We start from the raw sequence: 24417 nt of genomic DNA on the forward strand, positions 1-24417 counted from the left end.
AGCTACCCTCTCTGAGAGCGGAGGCCTCTGAGCTGCAGGAGGAGCCAAGCTCAGCCCCCACTCACCACCCTGTGGGCTCTCTCCGGCCCCCTCCACCCTGCTGTGCACACAGGCGCCTCGGGCTGAGTGGCCGTCAGCCCAGCAGCCCCACTAGGCCTGGCTGGTGCGTGACGCTCGCAGTGGGCACCAGCAGCTGTGCCGCCCGTGTCGTCCTGCCACACTGACTGCTGTTTTTCTGCTCCTGGTTTCTGGCTTCAAGATTTCAGAGCAGTCTTCCTGCCCTCCAGATCCCAGCCTCCATCTTTCTGGGTTTGACCTTTTCCCTTTGTTGCCCCTGCTTCTGGGGTCCCTGTTACCCTGAATGGGAAACTCCCCACTCCCTAAGGTCCGAGGAACCCTGTGGTCTGGCCAGTCCTGGCCCCTGGTTGGGTTGGGGTTGGGGATTGAGATGGAGACAGGAATGAAGGAAGTAAGGGAAGGCTGCCAGAGGGAATTCTGGGAAGCACTGGGGAACGGGCACTTTGGAGAGACGTGTCCAGCCCAGTCCTTCTCCTCTGGGGGCTTCCCCAACATCAGTCATGGCCATGCTGGCAGCCATGTTTTCCTGCAAGGCCATGATCTACCCGGCCATGCTGATTGGCCACTAGAGCTGGACATGTGACCTGAACTGGGCCAATCGGTTCCTCTGTCCTGGGAGTTTGGAGGACTCTGGGAGGTGTGTTGGCTTCTGTAGGGCTAGACACAGGGACAAGGGGTTGAGTGCTTAAGGGAGGCAGGCCTGTGTTCAGAGGAGCAGAGAGGGGCTGAGACAGCCTGAGAGAGGTTGCTCAGTTCCCATAGCTGCCCTCTCCTGCAGTCCCTGCTGCTGGGTTCAGCGGGATGCCGGTGTATCCTTCTGTGTTAACAAGCATCCGTGCTCAAGCTCCTGTGAGTGGGTTCTGTCTTTTGCAGCCACCCAGCCTCCAGATAGCACTTTTAAGAATGCAAATCAGATCACAGTGCTCGTCTGCTTGATGCCCTCAGTGGCTTCCCAGAGCAGCAGCATTTCTCCTTAAGGCTGCCCCAGCACGAGGCTGAGCAACCCGGCCCCGGCCTCTCCCATTGCCCCAGGACTCCCTCACAACAGCCTCTTTGCTGTTTCTCCAGCACTCCAAGCTCATTCTGCCCCAGGGCCTTTGGACTTGTTGTGCCTTTTGCCTGAGATGCTCTCCCCCTGGATCTTTTTTTCTTTTTCTTTTTTTTTTTGAGATGAAATCTCACTCTGTCGTCCAGGCTGGAGTGCAGTGGCGCAATCTCGGCTCACTGCAAGCTCTGCCTCCCGGGTTCACGCCCTTCTCCTGCCTCAGCCTCCTGAGTAGCTGGGACTACACTCCCGGCTAATATTTATTTTATTTTATTATTTTATTTTATTTTATTTTTTTGGTATTTTTAGTAGAGACGGAGTTTCACCGTGTTAGCCAGGATGGTCTCAATCTCCTGACCTTGTGATCTGCCCGCCTCAGCCTCCCAAAGTGCTGGGATTACAGGCATGAGCCACTGCACCCGGCCTCTTTTTTTCTTTTTAATTTGTTTTGAGACATGATCTTCCTCTGTCACAGGCTACAGTGCAGTGGTACACTGCAAATACAGCTCACTCCAGTCCCCACCTCCTGGGCTCAAGCGATCCCCCTGCCTTAGCCTCTTGAGTAGCTGGGACTACAGGCATATGTCACCATGCTTGACTAATTTTTAAAATTTTTGTAGAGATGGGATCTTGCCATGTTGCCCAGGCTAGTCTCGAACTCCTGGGCTCAAGCGATCCTCCCGCGTTGGTCTCCCACAGTGCTGGTGCCCGGCCACCCGCTGGATCTTTTACATGGCCGGCTTGTCCTCATCAGGTTTGAGCTGGAATGTTCTCTCCTGGAGAAAAGGCCCTGATCAGCCCATCAGAGAAGCCTCACTCACCCTGTTATTCTATCACAGCATCCCATTTTATTTTATTCAGGGCACATATCACCATCTGTTGTTTGTTTATTTGTTGACTTGTTTACATCTGTTTCCCTGCTGGAGTGAAAACATCACGTCTTGTGCACCACTGAATCCTCAGTGCTTCCAACACAGCCTGGCACGTAGTAGGTGCTTAATGAGTATTTGTTGATTGAATGCAAAAATGAGGCAAGATGGCCCAGAGTTAGAGTGCCAGGAGTTTGGCCGGGTTTGCTGGGAAAGAGTTGAAGGACCTATCTCATTCTCCCCGCACAGGAACCCCACTCTTGCCTATACATAGGCTGCTCTGCCCTTGTAGATGATAGTTCTGAAGGTTGCCCAGCAGCGGGTGGCGACCAGGCTGCCAGGCTGCAGGAAGTGGTGATTGTAGCAGAGGTGACTCAGTTCTGCCTGGGCCAACCTTGGGCCCCCTTCTGGGCTGATACATACTCTGTCCACTGGGCCAGTGTCTGTTCTTCCTCTCGAGGGCCCCAAAATGATCTTTCCAGGGGGAGCTCGTTTGTCCTGCTGCCCTTCAGTAAGGGACAATGGTTCGCATCCCCCAAGATCAGAGGCTTTGACCTGGGGGAGGGCCTCTGGTCTAAAAACAAGCCCCGTTTTGGGTAAGCTGGTGGAGGAGACAATTTCACGTGCGAGTGAATTGCCTTTCGTCTGCCTCTCTCTGATTTGTTTTTGAAAATTCATTGTATTTATTAGATATGCCATCACACAATGGTCCCTTGACATATTTCGTGCTGTAAAGAGACAGCCCCTGCCATCAAGCTGTACGCTGTAGCTGACAACACCGGGTGTCTCGTGCACCCTCACGCACACACTTCCACGTGGGCACACGCTGTTGTCAAGCACACAGACGTCACAGGCTGGTGGGAGCAGCCCTGGGGATGAAAGACCCAGGCTGGCGTTGGCTGTACCTCTCCTCCCCTTCCTGGAAAAATGATGGCAATTCTGCACTAGCTATGTGAATTGGGGAAGAGGCAGCATGGACAGATAAAGTCCAGGATCCCAGTCACCTCCCTGGCCAAACGGAAGTGGCTAACCAGCCACTGGTTTTGAGGGATGGGAGTTCAGCAAACTTTTCTTTTCCTTTCTTGTCTGCTGGGGGAGGTGCTAATGAGTAGAACAAAGCCCACAGAGGGAGGGGGAAGCAGAAAGCCTGAGCAATCCACTCCGTGAATAATCAGCCCTGAATAATTGAGAATTGACTTGTAATTGCAATTGTCTCAGCGTGGAATGCTGATGCTGGAAGATGAGGAACAGGCGAGAAGAATGGTGGGGTTTGGAAAGAGGGCGTTGACTCTGGATTGATTCCGGACAAAGCAACAGGGGGTCAAGGGGAAATTCTTTATTACAATTCTAAACTACAAGGGCAAATGGCTAACACTGTTGGGGGATGGTTGTAGGAGGAGGATAGGAGAGATGTAGCCAAGAAGGAGCAATATTTCTTTCCTGACAGTAAACAACTGCCAAATAAACCCCAGAAATGACACTCTGAGAGCGTCTGTGGGAAGCTTAGAGAGCTGCTTGTCCGGCAAGAGGTATTCGTTTTGTTCAAGCTTCATCTGGTGTTCGCTTAAAAGAGTAGATTTCGTTTCCCCTCTTGCACCAGTCCGGAGGGCAAAATCAGCACGTAACATCTGCCTCATGTCATCGTTTAGACGCTTATGAATAAACGAATTCTGGCAGGACTAAGCAAATAGCAAAATGCAAGACCCAGCCAATTCCCGATTAGCTCTTTGTGGATTATCTGCTGGGGGATTGTCCAGAGGAAATGTCCCATCCCAGGGTGGAGTCCTTCCCGCCATGCAGCAAGGTCCTCGGCTTCACTCTCTGAGGTGGACTTTTCATTTTTACTTTTATTATTTTTAGAATTATTTGGTAGAGACGAGGTCTCACTATGTTGTGCAGGCTGGTCTCAGAATCCTGGGCTCAAGTGATCCTCCCACCTTGGCCTCCCAAAGTGCTGGAATTATAGGCGTGAGCCGTTGCGCCCCACTGTGGCCTAACTTTTGAGCACACAGAATGTCAGATGTGAGCAAGTAATGGTTAAGGGCTGGGTCTATACAGACAGACAGATCTGAGGTTGAACTTGTCTCCTACACACAGTAGTAAAAGGACTTGGGCAGTGTCTCCATTCCTCCGAACCTCTGCTTCTTCCACTGTACAATGAGGAAGATGATGATTGCAGCTGTAACTCCATGCTTATCAGTAGCCTTGAGTTCCTCTGCATTTCCCAGCATCCTTTGCACTTGGAATGTCCATGTGACTAGTCTGGCCAAAGGGATATGAGTGGAAGTGATGGACTGAGGTGGGCAAATATACTGTGTGTCCTCCCTCTACTTTCTCTCCCTCATCTGTGGTGCAGCTACACCATAGAGGGAGCCTGGATCCCTGAGTCACTGCATGGATATATGTCATTCAGGAGAAGCAGCTAAGAAAGAACCTTTAAGATTTTGAGGTGTTTGTAACAGCAGCTAGTATTAACTACCCAAACGAATACAGTAGTACTCCCTTGAGAGGTATCATGAAGAATTAGGTTAGGGAGGCAGAGCTTATAAGAACTTAGCTAAGTGCCTGGCATATAGAAAATGTTCAATAAATATTAGGTATGAGTATTAATTTATTTATGCGGCAAATATTTATAGAGTTCACGTGATGGGCCAGGCATGTGAAATAACAACAGATGCATAAAATCATATTTTGGATTATGTATGAAATAGTGCACTCCATGGTAAAATAGAAAGAATTTGGTCATTCATTCCATCAGTGATTGTTATTATTATTATTGCTATTTTTGTTCTGAGACAGAGTCTTGCTCTGTTGCCCAGGCTGGAGTGCAGTGGTGCGATCTCAGCTCACTGCAACCCTTGAAGCCTTCCAGGTTCCAGTGATTCTCGTGCCTCAGCTTCCTGAGTAGCTGGCATTACAGTCATGCACCACCACACACAGCTGATTTTTGTATTTTTAGTAGATATGGGGTTTCACCATGTTGGCCAGGCTGGTCTTGAATTCCTGCCCTCAAGTGATCTGCCCGCCTTGGCCTCCCAAAGTGCTAGGATTACAGGTGTGAGCCACCACGCCTGACCCAATCATTGATTATTAAATATTAAACCCTGTTATGCTCCAGGCATTGTGATGAATGGTGGGGACATGTAGTTGAATATGTCCGTTTTCATTCTTAAATTGCTTGCAGGACACTGAGAAATGTACAAGTAAACATGTAATTCAAATGCCTAGTAACACGTGTCATATAGAGGGACTTTTTGAAAGTGCTGACTGTGTCATTAACTCTGTTTGGGGGAAATTAGAGAGGGCTTCACGGAGGAAGGGGCTTTTGAGTTCAGCCTTGAATGTCTGAGTAGCATTTGGGCAGATGAGAAAGCATTTCAGGTGGAGGCACTGGTCCATAGTCTTGGGGTTTTTAAAAAAAATTATTTATTGATTTATTTTTTTGAAACAAGGTTTCACTCTGTTGCTCAGGCTGTAGGGCAGTGGCACGATCACAGCTTGTTGCAATCTTGAACTGGGCTCAAATGATCCTCCTGCCTCAGCCTCCCGAGTAGCTGGGACTACAGGTTTATGCCACCATGCCCAGCTAATTTTTTAATTTTTGTAGAGATGAGATCTTACTCTGTTGCCCAGGCTGACCTTGAGCTCCTGGCATCAAGCAATCCTCCTGCCTTGGCCTCCCCAAATGCTGGGATTACAGGTAGGAGCTACCGGGCCTGGTGAGGTCTTGTGTTTGATGAGATGTGGCAAATGCTTTGGTAGCTGGGGATATAGGGTATCTGTGCTAGGTGGAATAGTGTCGTACACTCCAAAGATGTCCACATCAGTGCTTGCTCTGGCAGCACATACACTAAAATTGGAGTGATACAGAGAGAGCATGGCCTCTGCGCAAGGATAACACACAAATTCATGAAGCATTCCATATTTTTCCATTATTCTAAGTGAAGTAACTCCGGAATAGAAAACCAGACTCTGTATGTTCTTACTTATAAATGGGAGCTAAGTTATAAGTATGCAAAGGCACGTAGAGTGGTACGTGGACATGGGAGACTCAGAAGTGGGGAGGGGCCAGGCACGATGGCTCACACCTATAATCCCAGCACTTTGGGAGGCCGCGGTGGGTGGATAACTTGAGGTCAGGAGTTCAAAACCAGCCAGGCTAACATGGTGAAACCCCATCTCTACTAAAAATACAAAAAGTCAAGAGTGGTGGCGCATGCCTGTAATCTCAGCTACTTGGGAGGCCGAGTCAGGAGAATTGCTTGAAGCTGGGAGGTGGAGGTTACAGTGAGCCAAGATTGCGCCACTGCACTCCAGCCTGGGCAGCAGAGTGAGACTCTATCTCAAAAAAAAAAAAAAAAAGAAGTGGGGAGGGTGGGAGGAAGTGAGGGATGAAAAACTACATATTGGGTATGAAGGACACTGCTTGGGTAATGGGGGCACTGAAATCTGAGGCTTTACCACTACACAATTCATCCATGTAACCAAAAACCACTTGTACCCCTAAAGCATTGAAATAAAAAATATAAATAATAACAATAAAAATAAATAAAATCAACAATAGAAAACAAGCAAAGATGTCCACATCACAAACTTTGTAACCCAACCCGTGACTGTGTTAGTTTACGTGGTGCAAAGGGACTTTCTCAGATGTGATTACTACATTAAGGATTTTGAGGTGGGAGGTTATCCTGGAATATCCAAATGGGCCTGACCTCATTCTGTGAGTCCTTGAAAGTGGAGAACCATGGTAGTGGGTGCCTGTAATCCCAGCTACTTGGAAGACTGAGACAGGAGAATTGCTTGAACCCAGGGGGCAGAGGTTGCAGTGAGCTGAGATTGCACCACTGCACTCCAGTCTGAGCGACAGAGCGAGACTCTGTCTCAAAAAAAAAAAAAAAAAAAGGGGGGGGTGGAGAACACTTCCCAGCTGTAGGCAGAGGGAGAGGTGTGTCTATGAAAGAAGGGAGATTTGACATGGCTGGTTTCGAACATAGGGAACCACGAATCAAGGCATGTGGGCATCCAGGAGAAGGTGGAAGAGGCAAGGACATGCTGTCTTCCCTGGAGCCTCCTCTCGGGGATGTGGCTGGGCCTACACCTTGATTTTAGCCTAGTGAGAATCATGGTGGACTCCTGACCTATAGAATTACAAGACAAGGCCAGGCGTGGTGGCTCACACCTGGAATCCCAGCACTTTGGGAGGCCGAGGTGGGTGGATCACCTGAAGTCAGGAGTTTGAGACCAGCCTGGTCAACATGGTGAAGCCCGTCTGTACTAAAAAATACAAAAATCAGCCGGGCATGATGGCACATGCCTGTAATCCCAGCTAATCAGGAGGTTGAGGCAGGAGAATCAATTAAGCCTGGGAGGCAGAGGCTGCAGTGAGCCAAGATCGAGCCACTGCACAGTGAGACACTGTCTAAAAAATAAAAAAGAAAAGGAAAAAGGAAAAAGATTTGTAAGATAGAAATTTTGTATTGTTTTAGCCATTATGTTTTGTTTGCGTTAATTTGTTACAGCAGCAATGGAAAATGAATAGAGCATCTGATGGAGAATATCAAGAGACCACACTAGACAAAAGGGCCAGGCAGAGATGTGTAGACTCATTCTGGTTGACCAGTGGGTCTGAAACTTCAGTGAGGTCCCCACTTTTCCATATACTATTAATATTCTGTGTGAATACTAATTAATAATTATATTCTGAGAGAGAGAGTAGCCTTGTTCATTTTAATGGTTATGATCCTTCCATAAGTTGAATGTATGTTTCTTATTTAATTAATGGAAATTTAGGTTATTTCCAGTCCTTTCCTATTAAAATAAGGTTGCAATGAATGATCTTGACCTTGTGTAATTTTGCACACGTGTAAGATGAGTTCCAAGAAATGGAATTATTGGGTCACAGAGAATATGCATTTTTAGGAGTCCAAATTTTTCATAAATGTCTGAGGGCACAATTCTGGTGAGAGCTAAAGGCAATTGAGGTTTCTGAGCAGAATTCAGATATGAGTTCTACAAGTATTCTTGTGGCTGATGGTATGGAGGCCAGGAGGCCAGAGGAGAGGCTGAGGCAATGGACCTAGAGAGAAATGAGTGTGAGTGACAGAGAGAGAGAGAAACGGTGCTGTTTAGGACTGGGTGTATGGGTGAGTGTAGGTTGATTTTCTTGTGTGTGTTTTTACTTTAAAAAAAGTTGTTTTTTCTTTTTTTAGATATGGAGTCTCACTATGTTGCCGACGCACGCTGGTCTCAAACTCCTGGGCTCAAGCAATCCTCCCACCTTGGCCTCCCACAGTGCTAGGATTACAGGTGTGAGCCACTGTGCCTGGCTCTGTGTGTGTGTGTGTTTTAATCAGTACAGGAACTTCTTAAGACATGAGAGGTCCTTCGTCAATGGCCCTGGGTTTGAGAGCCTACTGGAGCCAGGTGCGGTGGTGCACGCCTGTAATCCTAGCTACTTGGGAGGGCTGAGGTAGGAGAACTGCTTGAGGCCAGGAGTTCAAGAGCCACTGGGACTGGTGTCCCTCACGACAAGTGAGGCCCACTTTGTGTTCACGTGGCAGACCTGAATTCCACTCTCCATTCTCTTCTGCCTGGCCCTTTTAACCTTGGGGGAGATAATTAACTTCGTGGTTTTGCAGGGGAGGGGGATAGAAGTGTGTCCCTGCGGTCTTTAAGCAAGGTCTTTCTGGTAGATTTCTTCTAAGAAATATGTGGTGACTACAGTTCTTCCTGCCTCTGACTTCCTGATTTTTGGTGCTTATATGATTTGTACAGCATCGAGGTGTTCCAACTACAATATCTCCAATTGTTTCATTTGGTTACGTATTTACATAGATTCTTCACCCACCGTGGGGTTTTATTATGACTTCTCCATTCTTGGGCTTATTTTGATTCTTCCTTGGTGAACTGTATTTCAATGTCAGCTAGTTTTTTCGAGAATGGCTCATGGATACCATGTTCTCCGAGGGCGTTCATGTCCGAGAATGTCTGCCTGCTGCCTTTACACTTGAACGTGCAGTTCATCTTTTTGCAGCCTTGCTGGGATGATGTTCATGAGTCTCCCCCGAGGAGAGCCCTGGGCCTGTTTCTCCTGTTCTTCTCGAGGTTGGGTTGAGACCCAATGCTGCCTAGGATGCCTGGTGGGCCCCTGAGCTTGGGGATGCTGTAGGCGGATCATGAACAGAAAATAACATAATTTGGAGTGAGAAACTTTGGCTGCCAATTTCAGGGCAGCCAGCCAGAAGATTATCTCTCTTCCCTCGTATGTTTGGGATATTTGTAACTCTAAAAATATCCATGGCAGCTGTGTACAGCTGCACAGGCTGTGCACTGCACGATTCAGGGAATGTTGTTGCTATAAACCACAACGTGAGTGGCGCTCCATTATGTGCAATGTGGTGGCCCTGTGACCTCTGAGACTGGAGTGGGCCTAGAAGCAGATAATTCTTTTATCTCGGTGTTTCCAGACTTTGACTATTTTCATATCACCTTTGTTAATTTATTTCTAGCCACATATTCATCTCCTACTATGATTTTTTTTTTTATTGGCTCACAGTCTTCTTACAAAAATGAATGTAAAAGGGGAACTTTAGGTCAAAACTGGGAGTGGAAAGCCAGTGAAACTCTCCAAAATAGAAGAAATATGTATGTGCATGTGTGTGGGTGCATGTGTGCACATGTGAGCATAAAAGAAAAATAATGCCATCAAACTCTAGCTGGATATCGTGAGCTTTTTTCTTTTTGAAACAGGAAGTATTAGGAAGTATTATCAGCAAGAGTTAGAGCAATGTTAAAGACAGGCTTGCACAAAACTGATGTTTTCTTTTGGAAGTCATCTGAAGGGTTGGAAAGGAATTAGAGGGAGAATTGTTCCCTATGACACAACTTAGTGTAGTTTAACACCACATCCCCCCACCATTCTGAACCCTCCGAGGAACCTGAGAAACGCTGGCCCAGCCCCATCCTCCATCAGCTGCTTGAATATCTTGGCAACATCTCCCCTCGGTGGTTCAAGCCTTTCTCCTATCCTTATGTTACAGTCTTGCCAATGCACCACAAAATAGTGGTTGTAGCAGTCTCTCATGAGGTATCACCTGGAGTTTTTTGTCTCACGACTAAGAAAAGTAAGGATCATGGACACAAAGGATGAGGTTGGGGCAAAAGTTTAACAAGCAAAAGAAGAAAGCTCTCCTGTGCAGAGAGGGGGCCTGGAAGAGGGTTGCTGTTTATACAGCCGAATGCAAAGGCTTTTATAAGAAATGGATGAGGCCTGGGTGTCTCATTTGCATAAGGCATGAATTTCTGGTAGCTCCACCCTGTCCTCCTAGTGCACATGTGAACCCTTAGCTTAGCTTGAGTTACTGCGTATTGCTTTGTTCCCCTTTCTGCACATGTGTCAGGGGACAGAATTTTCCACTGTGGACATGTCTGGGCAAGTCATCTGTGTAGCTTTTCTTATCTGTGTGGCTGTGGGGATGTCTTAGGCAAGTCGCCATGTGCAAGTTTCCTTATCTGTGCCTGCAGGCTGTTCTTTTGCTTGAAAGAATTCAACTAAGGACCCACCCTAACTGGGCCTGCCTGACCAGCTTCTTCCTTTCTCCTCTCTCACACCATCGGAAAGTTTCATGCTATTGCATAGGGGCTTTTTTCGAGGCTGGGCCATTATTTTATTATATTGGGCAGAATCCCTCTCCTTGGGCCTGTTGAGCCTGGTTCTACTGTCTGGAGTGCAGCAGAATAGACAAAATCCTTCCTACAAGTTCCATTCCTCCAAATATGATTGAAAGTGGGGACTCTGGGCCAGGTGCGGTGGCTTTCGCCTGTAATCCCAGCACTTTGGGAGGCTGAGGTTGGCAGTTTACCAGAGCTCAGGAGTTCGAGGCCAGCCTGGGCAACATGGTGAAACCCTGTCTCTACTAAAAGTACAAAAAATTAGCTGGGCATGGTGGCGCATGCCTGTAGTCCCAGCTACTTGGGAGGCTGAGGCATGAGAATCGCTTGAGCCCAGGAGGTGGAGGTTGCAGTGAGCCACCATTGTGCCACTGCACTCCAGCCTGGGTGACAGAGCAAGACTCTGTCTCAACAACAACAACAAAAAACAAGTGGAAACTCTGGAGTTAGAGTGCTTGGGCCGGAATCCCGACTCAGGTACTAAACCTCACCGTACTTCTGTTTCTCCATTCAAAAGTGGGCATAATAATAGTATCTCTTTCAAGTAGTTATTATGAGAATTAGACATATGGACATTTCAATAGCACCTGGTACATAGTAAGTTCTCAATAAACATTAGCTGTTATTATTTTCTGTAGGCAGAGACTGTGGGGACCTCATTCTCTCATACCTTCTAGATTATAAGGTGGAGGATGTGGGTCCCAACTTCAGCTTAATATCTGACTCATGATGAGATCTCAAGTCACCCAAGGCCCTCCCTGGGCCGTGGTTTCCGTGTCTGGAAACTGAGGGCGGTGGACTCCGTAATCCCTAAATTCCTGCTTCCATCTCTAGCAGAGGTGGATAATTGTATGTCAAGGGAAGACAGAAGAAGAACTGCGTTCTGCAATGAGCAGGTCTATGCAAATCTATCCCCAAAGGCTGAGGGAGCCGAGAGGCCAAAGAATGAGGCTCACAAATTTGGCTTCTCAGAAAAAAAAAAAATTAATAGGAACTTACTAACAGAAGTAATATATCTGGTGGCTGAGAGACAGTGGCTCCCCACACCCACCCTCCCAAAAATATCCCTTTTTTTTTTTTTTTGAGATGGAGTTTCACTCTTGTTGCCCAGGCTGGAGTACAGTGGCATAATCTCAGCTCACTGCAACCTCGGCTTCCCAGGTTCAAATGATTCTCCTGCCTCAGCCTCCCGAGTAACTGGGATTACAGACACATGCCACCACACCTGGCTAGTTTTTGTATTTTTAGTAGAGATGAGGTTTCACTATGCTGGCCAAGGTGGTCTCAAACTGTCCTCAGGTGATCCACCTGCTTCGGCCTCCCAAAGTGCTGGGATTACAGGCGTGAGCCACCGGGCCCAACCGGAAATATCCTTTATCTAGCAAGCCTTTAGAGTAAAACATGTATAGCTCATCACACCTCAGGCTTTCTTGCAAAACTCATGAGCACTAGGGAAGTTAGATAAGCATCTTGATGAGGGGTCATCTGTGCCACAGGCATTGCTTAAAGACCTTGCTGCAGGAGTCAAACATCAGTCATCGTGGGGGTTTTGCTTCAAGATGGCGTCACTCTTGCCATGCAACAGGCTGTCTTCTTACGCTCCACCCCTGGAAACCTGCCCTTACAATCTCACTCACCCACCTCTCCTGGGATAGTCCCTGGGTCTAGAGGGAGGACGCTTGGTGTGGTATAGCTTTATCAGCAGTGCATTGGCAATGGGAAATAGATTGGGCCCAGTGGGATTCCAAATCAGGGAGATTTGCAGCCTTTGTTGAATGATCTCTAGTCTTTGGAATACCATGATTTTGGTTTTCTCAGAACAAGTAAAACAATGAGAGATACATAGCATTAATAATTTGAATAGTAGAAATATAGGCCAGGCACAGTGGCTTATGCCTATAATTCCAGCATTTTGGGAGGCTGAGGTGGGTGGATCACCTGAGGTCAGGAGTTCGAGACCAGCCTGACCAACATGGTGAAACCTCGTCTCTACTAAAAATACAAAAGTTAGCCAGGCATGGTGGTGCATGCCTGTAATCCCAGCTACTCAGGAGGCTGAGGCAGGAGAATCGCTTGAACCGGGGGGCAAAGGTTGCAGTGAGCCAAGATCGCACCGTTGCACTCCAGCCTGGGCAACAGAGAGACTCCATCTCAAAAAAAAAAAAAAAAAGGAAAAAAAAAAGGAATATAATGCACACAAATACTACAATCAAAAAGAGAATTTGTATGCCAGAAAAAAAAACCAAAAACCAAAAAACAGAACCTATTCCATCAGGGAGCAAACTAAAAACATCACGAAGAAAATTAAAACCCAGTTCTTCTTTAGAGACTTGTAGCCAGGAAATAATTCAGGATTCAGTCCAAATTGTAGGCAAATAATAAAAACTCAGAAACAATGGTCAAGGCTGGAATCTAATAACAGGTGTGTTATAGTTTTCTTCTGAAAGATAGTTTTTCTGTCTCCAATTCCCCTTTTCTACCAAAGAAAAATCATAGTAAGACCTAGTTGATTTGAAAAATAGGTTTTAGCCTTACTACAGTTGGCCCGATTATTTGCATAAGGTGGAACAAGACTAGCGATTGACCACATAGACTCTTTTTAGGTTGGCTTTGCTGGAACATAAGGTATTTTGAATTAGACTTTTGAAGGTCTGGATTTCGGAAGCCAAGTCATGGATTCACCATCAAAATGTGCCTGAACTGCCTGTATGAATTGGGTGAATTCTTTTCTTCTTGAGGTCCCAAAATATCTTGAGGTTCTTGGACCTGCTAGAAAGTGACATTCTTTATTTATCACAGGTCAGGAATCTTGCAAGAGAACCATAAGACAAGGAACTAGGTCAGTCTTTCCGAGGCACCTTTTATTGGTTCTATTAAGTCAACCTCAATTCCTCAAAGCAGGATGGTCATATCTAAAAATACACCATTCTAGTCAAAACCTTGGCATAATAACAAGTATCTCCAATGTGTCCAGTGGCAAAAGAAAACATATTCTTAGTGAATGCATGTTCATACCTATATTGTAATAAAATAAGAATATTCATGAAAAGTTTCCAAATTATGGAGAACTTAGACAGAGGGAAATGTAAATGTCTCAGTTTTGCTCACAAGTGTATACTCTGCCCAATTGCTGTAGCTATAAATAGCTCAAAAGAAAGAAAAAAAAATTTGACTCTGAAAAAGAAAACATAAAAAGAAACAGCAATGGTTCAAACAAAAGGTCATAAAAATGATTTCAGTCCTTTATTGGTTCAGGCCCCCTGTGAGTAATTCTTGTTTTGCTTGATGTTGGGTTAGCAGTTCTCATAAACACATCAGCTAATTAAGAGCTCTGTAAGTTTCTACTAGCCTAATGGTATCATCTCCAACGTTATCAGAAACCTGTTATTCAAGATGACTTGTCAGGGTCCTTTCCGTGAATTTCCTCGAAGACACAGCACTTTAGCATTTGCAAAAAGTTTTTAGGAAAAAGAATCAGAAAAAGCAATTAACTGCATATACTAAGACATATTAGACCTTTAGGAATTTCCTACAATTTTGGGACACATATTAATAACACATTTATACAAATACAACTCAAAAAAGTTAAGCACCCTTTCTTATTTGACAATGTTTCCCATATACTTGTTTTGTTTTAGACTGAGTCTTATTCTGTTGCCCCCTGGAGTGCAGTGGTGTGATCTCGGCACACTGCAACTTCTGCATCCTGGGTTCAAGAGATTCTCGTGCCTCAACCTCCCAAGTAGCTGGGACTACAGGCATTTGCCACCATGCCTGGCTAAGTTTTGTATTTTTAGCAGAGACGAGGTTTCACCATGTTGGGCAGGCTGGTCTTGAACTCCTGACCTCAGGTGATCCACCTGCCTTGGACTCCCAAAGTGCTGGGATTACCGGTGTGAGCCACCGCCCCTGGCCCATATAATTTTAACGTAACAAATAAGCCTAATATACCTCTCTTGGCCTTTCAGGGACCCTATTTGTTATGTCTAAGTTAGTTTGGGTTAAGAAGACTTAAGTTTAGAATCTGAAAGTTGCTTTTGCGAAGTATGTCAAGTATCAAAGGTTTAAAACACTTGATATCAAAGTAAGAAAGCTTTAAAACACTTTATCAAAATAGGATCCCAGGTGACTGCAAAATAATAGTCATTTAGCCAAAGTAATAACTCAAAGATGGCAAAAAGCAAAAACCTTTACTCTTTGATAGAGAGGAGACTGAGTTTTCCAAATAATCCAAAGCCCTAATAAAGACAGCATGAAACTGTCTCTCCTCTCCTTTTTCTGTCTTTTTTTTTTTTTTTTTTTTTTTAGACAGAGTCTTGCTCTGTCGCCTCGGCTGGAGCACAGCGGCACAATCTCGGCTCACTGCAACATCTGCCTCCCAGGTTCAAGCAATTCTCCTGCCTCAGCCTCCCGAGTAGCTGGGACTACAGGCATGCACCATCATGGCTGGCTAACTTTTGTATTTTCAGTAGAGATGGGGTTTCACCATGTTAGCCAGGATGGTCTCAATCTCCTGACATCGTGATCTGCCCACCTCAGCCTCCCAAAGTGCTGGGATTAGAGACGTGAACCACCAGGCCCAGCCCTCTCCTTTTTTTTTTTTTTTTTTTTTTTTTTTTAATTGCAGTTGACTGAAAAGGTAAATGAAAAAATTTATCTCCTATTAATATGACATAAATTCTTGTTTAAAGAAGAAAATGAAAATTTACTTTTATGTTAGTGTATTATCAATACAAAAGCTAATTTTAATAAAACCTTATAAACAAATCCATCCAATTTCAGTCAGCTTTGAACCACACAGATAAGATTCCCACAAATCCTTTGTAACTGCTTATAAGATTTTTTTCTACTTTTTTCTTACCTCAACTTTTAAATTCATTTACTTTTATCTATACATTTCTCCTTCATTTTGAAACAACCTTTAAATAACCTCTAAACTAGAAAAAAATTACTTTTCCTGCAGCAAAAACTACATCCTCATGTCTTTTTAATAACATTTTTTCACGTAAAATACATTTTGCTTTCTTTATACACTCTGTATATAGAATTGTTTCTCTTGTACCTAGTAGTTTAAATTACTATAATTTTAACTCCTAGTGACCTTAATTTCCAGTGAAAAACCCAGGAAGTAAGTAATTTTGTGCTGTCTTATGTCAGTATTTGTGGATGAAAACCATTTCATAATTTTTCAGAAAGATGCTTCATTAATTTTTTGTTTATTAACAGATATATTTAAAGTATACAAACTTAAACTTGTATTTTTAAAAGTTAATATTCCAGTATTTTACCTAGAAATGACTCAGACATTTTACAATGGTCTGTTACTTCATTTAACGTGACATGACTTTAAGATTTGAAATTACTGAAAGGAATATGAAACTATGACACAATTGTCTTTTCTGTTTTTTGTTTTTTTGTTTTTTTTTGTTTTTTTTTTGAGACGGAGTCTTGCTCTGTTGCCAGACTGGAGTGCAGTGGTGTGATCTCAGCTCACTGCAACCTCTGCCTCCCGGGTTCAAGTGATTCCCCTGCCTCAGCCTCCCTAGTAGCTGGGACTACAGGTGTGCGCCACCATGCTTGGCTAGTTTTTTGTATTTTAGTAGAGATGGGGTTTCACCATGTTGGCCAAGATGGTCTCGATCGCCTGACCTCATGATCCGCCCACTTCGGCCTCCCAAAGTGCTGGGATTACAGGCGTGAGCCACCACGCCTGGCCCACAGGCATCCTTTCTAATGTCTTCCCCAGTCATTCTGGGTCCCAAGTACCCACACGGCACCCAGGGATGGCTATGAAAGGCAGGGCTTGTCTGGGTCCTGAGTTTACACACCAACTATAAAGCTCAAGGCAGAGGACAGAGCCGTGAAGATAACGTCTGACTCTTCCCAGCATAGCTGGAGGCACAGCGGGGGCAGGGAGATCTCCACACCTGTCCCCTAGCCTCACCATGGCCATTTGCTTAGAGTCTAGAATCGAATGGCTCCAAGACTTAAATTCACAGACAGAAGCAACAGTTTTATGGCCTTAAAACATCCAACAGAGATAGCCTAAACCCATCTAACTATAGACCCAGGCAAAAATATCTGCATTATATTTAATACTGATAATTCTGAAGACATTTCTATTTTCTTTTATGAACAATTTAAAAACTTTTTTTTTTTGAGATAGAGTTCACTCTTGTCGCCCAGGCTGGAGTGCAGTGGCGCAATCTCGGCTCACTGCAACCTCTGCCTCCCTGGTTCAAACGATTCTCCTGCCTCAGCCTCCTGAGTAGCTGGGATTACAGGCACCTGCCACCATGCCTGGCTAATTTTTGTAATTTTAGTAGAGATGGGGTTTCACCATGTTGACCAGGCTGGTCTCGAACTCTTGACCTCAGGTGATCCACCTGCCTCGGCCTCCCAAAGTGCTGGGATTACAGGTGTGAGCCACTTGTGCCTGGCCACTAACTTTATTTATGAAGGATTGCTAAAGTCATGTGAACTTGAAAAATATTTGGGCTTAGTAACTTATGACCACTCACTTATTTCTAAGTCCATTTGGTACCATGTAGACAATATACAAACAGACCTATCACAGATATACATAAAATACAGGCAGGCAAATATTTCATGGCTTTGATATACAAATTTTAGCCATGAAACTGGTAAAATTCACTAGTTTACTTTTATTTTATTTTTTAAATATAGAGAAGGGGTCTCACTAGGTTGCCCAGGCTGGGCTTGAACTCCTAGGCTCAAGCTATCCTCTTGCCTTCGCCTGCCAAAGTGCTGGGATTACAGGCATGAACCACTTCACCTGGTCACAACTCACTAGTTTAAATGGACAGTTGGAGCCAGGCATGGTGGCTTATGTCTATAATCCCAGCAGTTTGGGAAGGTGAAGAGGGAGGATCATTTGAGGTCAGGAGTTCAAGACCAGTCTGGCCAACATGGTGAAACCCCGTGTGTACTAAAAATACAAAAATTAGCTGGGCATGGTGGCAGATGCCTGTAATCCCAGCTACTTGGGAGGCTGAGGCACCAGAATCGCTTGAACCCAGGAGGTGGAGGTTGCAGTGAGCCGAGATTGCGCCATTGCACTCTAGCCTGGGTGACAGAGCAAGACTTGGTTTCAGTAAAATAAAATAAAATAAAATAAAATAAAATAAAAGGACAGTTGGATTCAAACTTTGTAAATGGAACAATTAAAGTTTGTCCCACATGGCCAAAATTCTTACTGAGTTTTACTGAAAACAAGGCAGCTATTTTCCATCTCAAAACATGGAGTGTGAATTTAAACTTCTTCTTCTTCTTTTTTTTTAAGGGGTTTCAATGTGTTAGAAAAAGATCAAAAATGGATGCCAAAGTAACGCACAATCATAGGGATCCACTGCAGAACTTTATAAGGGGACCAATTTCATTTATTTATTTATGTATTTTTTGGAGACGTCATTTCGCTCTGTCTCTCAGGCTGGAGTGCAGTGGCACAATCTCGGCTCACCACAACCTTCTCTTCCTGGGTTCAAGCGATCCTTCTGCCTCAGCCTCTCGAGTAGCTGGGATTATAGGCACGTGCCACCACGCCCCGCTAATTTTTCTATTTTTAGTAGAGATGGGGTTCCACCATGTTGGCCAGGCTGGTCCCAAACTCCTGACCTCAGGTGATCTGCCTGCCTCGGCCTCCCAAACTGCTGGGATTACAGGAGTGAGCCACCGCGTCTGAACTGAGACCAATTTCATTTTAGATGGTTAGCTTCTGATTTAGTCTCCATCTTCCAACTGGACCACTGGGCTCAGCGGGGAGCCTATTAACAATAAGACCAATGAAGGATTTGCAGTTTCCGGGGCCTAATACTTACAGAGTTAAATATTAGAAAAAAATTATAACCTGAATATTAGCTTTTAATTAAGCTGACTTCTGATTGTAGAGCTCTAAAAAAAAAATCTTTCTAATTATAATTCCTCCTCAAGCCATTTTACTTTTGCTTCTGTTGCTAGCTGGGCTTTCGTCACCCAATGGGCAGCCCACAGAAGCAGCAATCCTGGCATTTTTGGGGCATCCTCGTACTCATGCCATGGTCCAAAAGCATCCAAAAGATGAGCCACACCACTCCACATAGAAGTGGCTGGCTACCCTGGGATGTCCCCCATAGATGCTTCATTCCCTCTGCCCATTTCTTGGTCTCTCAGCTCCTGGCTGGATTGCTACACGTTCTGCAGTGAGCAGGCCTATGCAAACCCACCTCCAAGGGCCGAGGGAGCTGAGAGGCCAAAAAAAAAAGGCTGACAAATCCGGTTTCTCAGAGAGAAACATTAATAGGGGTTTATGAACAGAAGTGGTGTCTTGCGGCCATGCAACAGTGGATTCCTGCACCGACCTCCAAAAAATATCCTTTCTCTAGCAAACTTTTAGGATAAAAAACATGCATAGCTGGTCACATCTCAGACTTCCTTGCAAAACTCATGACCACCGAGGATGTTGGATAAGCATCTTGACGAGGGGTTATCTATGCTATGGACATTGTTTCTCTATGAGGGGTTATTTATGCCACAGGCATTGTTTAAAGACCTTGCTGCAGGAGTCAAACATTGTTTTTCATGACAATTTCACTTCAGGATGGCATCACTCTTGCCATTCTACAGGCTGTTTTCCTGCAAGCTGAGATGCAGATAATCATGGGCCACAATCTCACAGTGTCAGCCATAGTATGCCTCCAAAAAAACTCCCCAATATCCCTGCTCCCCATTTGGTTTCTCTTTCAAAGCATGCTCTTGGAGAATGAGATAGGACAACTGAGGAGGGAGGATTACTTGAGCCTAGGAGTTTGAGACCATCCTGGGCAACATAGTGAGACCCCATCTCTATATTTAGAAAAAGGGCAAAAATAAGACTGAGGTAAGGGGAAAAATATTTGCCTTGCTTTAAATCAAACCAAACATATGGGATGACATTACAAAAAAATCACAATTCTTTTATTTATCAAACTTCCCTGAAACTGAGTCCTTGTCCTGCACCACACGCCTCACATGTATTACCTCATTTGTCTCCAGCTACCCCTCCTCTCTCTTGCTCCTGCTCTCACCTTCCAACATGAGTAAAAGCTTCCTGAGGCCTCACCAGAAGCAGAGCAGATGCTGATACCATGCCTATACAGCCCGCAGAGCCATGAGCCAAATAAACTTCACTCTCTATAAATCACCCAGTCTCAGGTATTCCTTTATAGCAACACAAAATAGACTAACCCAGGGGACAAAGCAACTTCCAAATTGTTCCATTTCATGCAGGCTTAGAGCCCTTTGCATTTAGGTGGAAGAGGAAAGAGAGGGTACACCCATTTCATAAGAACCCTCCCTAGGAAGTGCCTCACTTCACGCACACACACACATCGTATTGGCAGGAATAGTCACGTGATTCACAGCTCACATGACCCCACTGGGATGCAGGGGATGCTGGGAAATATTGTGCCTGGCTGGGCTGAGTGCAATGGCCCAATCATAGCTCACTGCAGCCTTGAACTCCTGGGCTCAAGTAATCCTCCCACCACAGCCTTTTGAATTGCTAGAGCTACAGGTGTGTGTCACCACATCAGCTCATTTTTAATTTTTTATAGAGACAAGGTCTTGTTGTGTTGCCCAGACTGGTCTCCAATTCCTGGCCTCAAGTGATCCTCCCTCCTCAGCCTCCCAACGTGCTGGAATTACAGGCATGAGCCATGGTGCCTGGCCAGGGCAGCTACTTCTTAGCAGTAACTCCATACTACAGAAGATCACTTCTTTTGGTGGATAGCTAGCTGTTTCTACCATACCTTATGTGGTAGAGGTGACAATTATAACCATTTTACAGATGTGGAAACTAAGACCCAGAGAGTCTGACCCCTGGGTCACAGAGCTTGTACGTGGCAGAACTGGGACTTGAATTCAGGACTCCCTAAGTTTAAATCTCTTACATTTAATCACTATAATTCTAATTTTAGAATAGCATTTAGCTTCTTCAGCTGTAACATGCTTGAGAACAAAATTCTTCTCTGGATTTATTCAAAAATTCCCAAATGCCCAAGCAACGTATGTCTGGAGGCCATGGTGCTGCAGTCATGATGCCAGGCGGGGATTTAGTCTTCAGTATTTCATCCACTTGTAGAAACGATTATCCCCAGAAAGTTGACCTGCATTTTGGACTCCTGCCAGAAATCAAGGCATGGTACCATCTGTAAGAGATAAATAAATCAAAATATCATCAGCAGAGAAGTGTGTGCCATCTGCTGCCCCGTCAGTTGAACTGGCAGAGGCCTCCGGAGAATCCAAGGAAGTGCTTGCCAAGGCTCTGCCGCCTGCCCAGATAGTGAGAGGAGAAGCTTCACACAAGATCTGTTGGCATTTTTTCCCCCCAGCTGAATTCCTTGAATCTGGCCAGCAAAGGTGTATGAACTCTCACCCTTGCCAAACAGTTAGAATCATTCCCCATTGGCTGCATTTGCTGGGGACCAGGACTGATTCTCTACCCGCCCAGCAAGTTGAAAGCACCCAACTATAGAGAATATTAACCATGCACCTGCCAAAAAGCTTCCCTGCTTGTGGAATCTGGGTCTCAGAACCAGGGTCAAACTTTGGACCAGGCAGATTTGAGTCTGCTTCGCTGGGCATGTCTGGAAGGCTGCTAGGTTCTCCTGCCATGTATGGGGTCTCTGGAGGGAGTGTGGGACTTCTCTTAAGAGGAATGAATTTTACTAGGACCTGCCTGCTCTGCTAAGATATAGGACAGAGGAATGACCAAATCAAAGGCTCTGGGCCAAGCTGTCTTGATTGGAATCGTGGCTCCACTACTAGCTGTGTAATGGTAGACAAGTGATTCACTCAAATCTCTCTCTGCCTCAGTTTCTTTTTTTCTTTTTCTTTCTTTGTTTCTTTTTTGTTTTTTGTTTTTTGAGACGACCTCTCACTCTACTGCCTAGGCTGGAGTGCAGTGGCATGATCTTGGCTCACTGCAACCTCTGCCTCCCAGGTTTAAGCGATTTGTCTGCCTCAGACTCTTGAGTAGCTGGAATTACAGGCACTTGCCATCATGCCTGGCTAATTTTGTATTTTTAGTAGAGTCAGGGTTTTACCATGTTGGCCAGGCTGGTCTCGAACTCCTGGGCTCAAGCGATCCACTTGCTTCAGCCTCCTAGAGTGCTGGGATTACAGGCATGAGCCACCATGCCCAGCCAGGCTCAGTTTCTTTATCTGTAAAATGGGCGTGGTCATAGGAGCTGCCTTCAAGGCTGTCGTGCAGATTAGCAATTGATGCATGTAAAGCACTTAGAACACACGTTGGTAGGCATATAATGCATGTCAGCACGTGTTATTAGTTGGCTGACTTTGTGAAACTGGTGCTACTGCCTCTCTCTGTTGACCCTGCCTTCCCCACCTCTCCCCACCTCCTGACTCCGTGGAAGCCTCAGCAACACCATCTGGTGGGGTATGGAATTAAGTCACGATCCTCAGACCCAGGATCTGGGGATTCAGCCAAGGATGCTGGGCTTCTCAGTGACCCCCTCCCCCTGTCTCGTTGCCCACATCTCTGCTGCCAACCAAGACCTGGGCGCCCAATGTCCATGCCAAGGGTAACTTGGCAGACCCTCAATGCTCTGCACACCTTCTGCCAGCACTGGGCATCTGCCTCTGGCCACCCCCTTTGATTTTGCCTGTGGCCCTGCCAGGTTACCCCCCACCTGCTCAGGCTGAAGTTGCAGAATTACAGCCTCCTGCTTCTGGCTTGGGAAGACGCCCGGGCTCTCCTCCGGAGGAGCGACATGTGTCTCTAACTTAGGATCCAGGGAAGGAATTTTTAAAAAGCTCTTATTTATGGAGCCAAGCACAGGGCAGGCATTTTCACACACTTTCTCCCATTTCATTTCATTTCATTTCATTTCTTTCTTTCTTTCTTTCTTTCTTTCTTTCTTTCTTTCTTTCTTTCTTTCTTTCTTTCTTTCTTTCTTTCTTTCTTTCTTTCTTTCTTTTTCTTTCTTTCTTTTTCTCTCCTTCCTTCCTTCCTTCCCTCCCTCCCTCCCTCTCTTCTTTCTCTCTCTTTCTTTCTCTCTCTTCTCCTTCCTTCCTTCCTTCCTTCCTTCCTTCCTTCCTTCCTGCCTGCCTGCCTGCCTTCCTTCCTGCCTTCCTTCCTGCCTTCCTTCCTGCCTTCCTGCCTTCCTGCCTTCCTGCCTTCCCTCTCTCTCTCTCTCTCTTTCTTTTCTCTCTCTCTCTCTCTTTTTTTTTTTTTGATGGAGTTTCACTCTGTCACCCAGACTGGAGTGTAATGGCGTGATCTTGGTGGCTCACTGCAACCTCCACCTCTCAGGTGCAAACTATTCTCCTGCCTCAGCATCCGGAGTAGCTGGGACTACAGGCGCTAGCCACCATGCCCGGCTAATTTTTGTATTTTTAGTAGAGATGGGGTTTCATTATGTTGGCCAGGCTGGTCTCAAACTCCTGACCTCAGGTGATCCACCCGTCTCCGCCTCCCGAAGTGCTGGGATTACAGGCGTGAGCCACCGCGTCTGACCTTTTTTTCTTTTTCAAAAACGGAGTCTTGCTATGTTGTCTAGTGTGGGCTCAAGTGAGTCACCTGTCTCAGCCTCCCTAGTAGCTGGGAATACAAGCCTGAGCCACCATGCCTGGCTTGTTTGAATCCTTTTTGCAAGCCTGGACGGAAGGTGCTCTGATTTCCATCTGGCAATCAAGGAAAGGGCTTAGAGAGGTGAAGCCACTCGCCTGAGATTGCATGGCTTTGAGGAGACAGAGGACGGATTTGAACTTACATCTTGTGGCTTCTGAGCCTAGACACCTCCCTGTGTTGGCGCCTCCAGACCTGTGATGAATGACATTGAGGGTGTGGGTGTCAAAACATCGAGCTGATTCCTTTGCAGATGTTGTCTGAATTCAATCCTAACTGAAGATGCCTTGTTTTATGCCAATGACCTTATTTAGCCTTCCCAGCAACCCCAGAAGGCTGGAATGGTCAACTTTAATAGCGAACAACTACGAAAAAGAACCCAACCAAACAAATTAAACAAAACAAAACAAAACATTATTTACTCCCAGTCCCACAGCTAGCAGGTGGCACAGTGGGGATTTGAATTTTTTTTTTTTTTTTTTTTACGGAGTCTTGCTCTGTCACCCAGGCTGGAGTGCAGTGACATGATCTCTGCTCACTGCAACCTCCGCCTCCCCGGTTCAACAATTCTTCTGCCTCAGCCACCTGAGTAGCTGGGATTACAGGCGGGTGCCGCTACCCCTGGCTAATTTTTGTATTTTTAGCAGCGACGGGGTTTTGCTATGTTGGCCAGGCTGGTCTCGAACTCCTGACCTTGTGATCTGCCTACCTTGGCCTCCTAAAGTACTGGGATTACAGGCGTGAGCCACTGCACCCAACTGGCACAGTGGGGATTTGAATTCAGGTCTGCGGGAAACCAGAGCCCAGCTTTTAACCAGGGAGCACACCCTGTCCGGCTTCCTGGTGACCCTGGTGCACCCCGTGGCTCCCCTTGCTGCCTTCACACGGGAGCTTCTTTCTCAATTAAACCAGACCTACAGGAGGAGACCTGGAGGTGGAATTCCTGGAATCAGGCCTGAGTGGTGAGCCAGAGTGAGGCAGCTGTGACCCGGCCAGTTCTATCTGAGGTGGATTCCTGGAAGCCTCATTTTTGCTGAGGGTCTGTGCCAGGCTTTCCGTTTCATGGCAGTCTCGATGTGCCTGCTGACAAGCTCAAGCTGCTGCACTGAGGGCAGTTTCTGAGTGAT

At 45.8% G+C, this 24417-nt stretch overlaps 1 protein-coding gene and 1 non-coding gene across 4 annotated transcripts in view; both read left to right on the forward strand.

Moving 5' to 3' along the window:
* The window catches only part of GSG1L (GSG1 like), a 272422-nt gene that overhangs the window by 59739 nt on the left and 188266 nt on the right, over window positions 1-24417 (forward strand). The window lies entirely within an intron of this gene.
* On the forward strand, window positions 5819-5921 carry LOC126945182 (U6 spliceosomal RNA). The gene has a single exon (XR_007722347.1). It is a non-coding gene; the product is annotated as a U6 spliceosomal RNA (small nuclear RNA).

Source organism: Macaca thibetana, chromosome 20 (genome assembly GCF_024542745.1).
Source record: "Macaca thibetana thibetana isolate TM-01 chromosome 20, ASM2454274v1, whole genome shotgun sequence".
Taxonomy (NCBI): Eukaryota; Metazoa; Chordata; class Mammalia; order Primates; family Cercopithecidae; genus Macaca; species Macaca thibetana.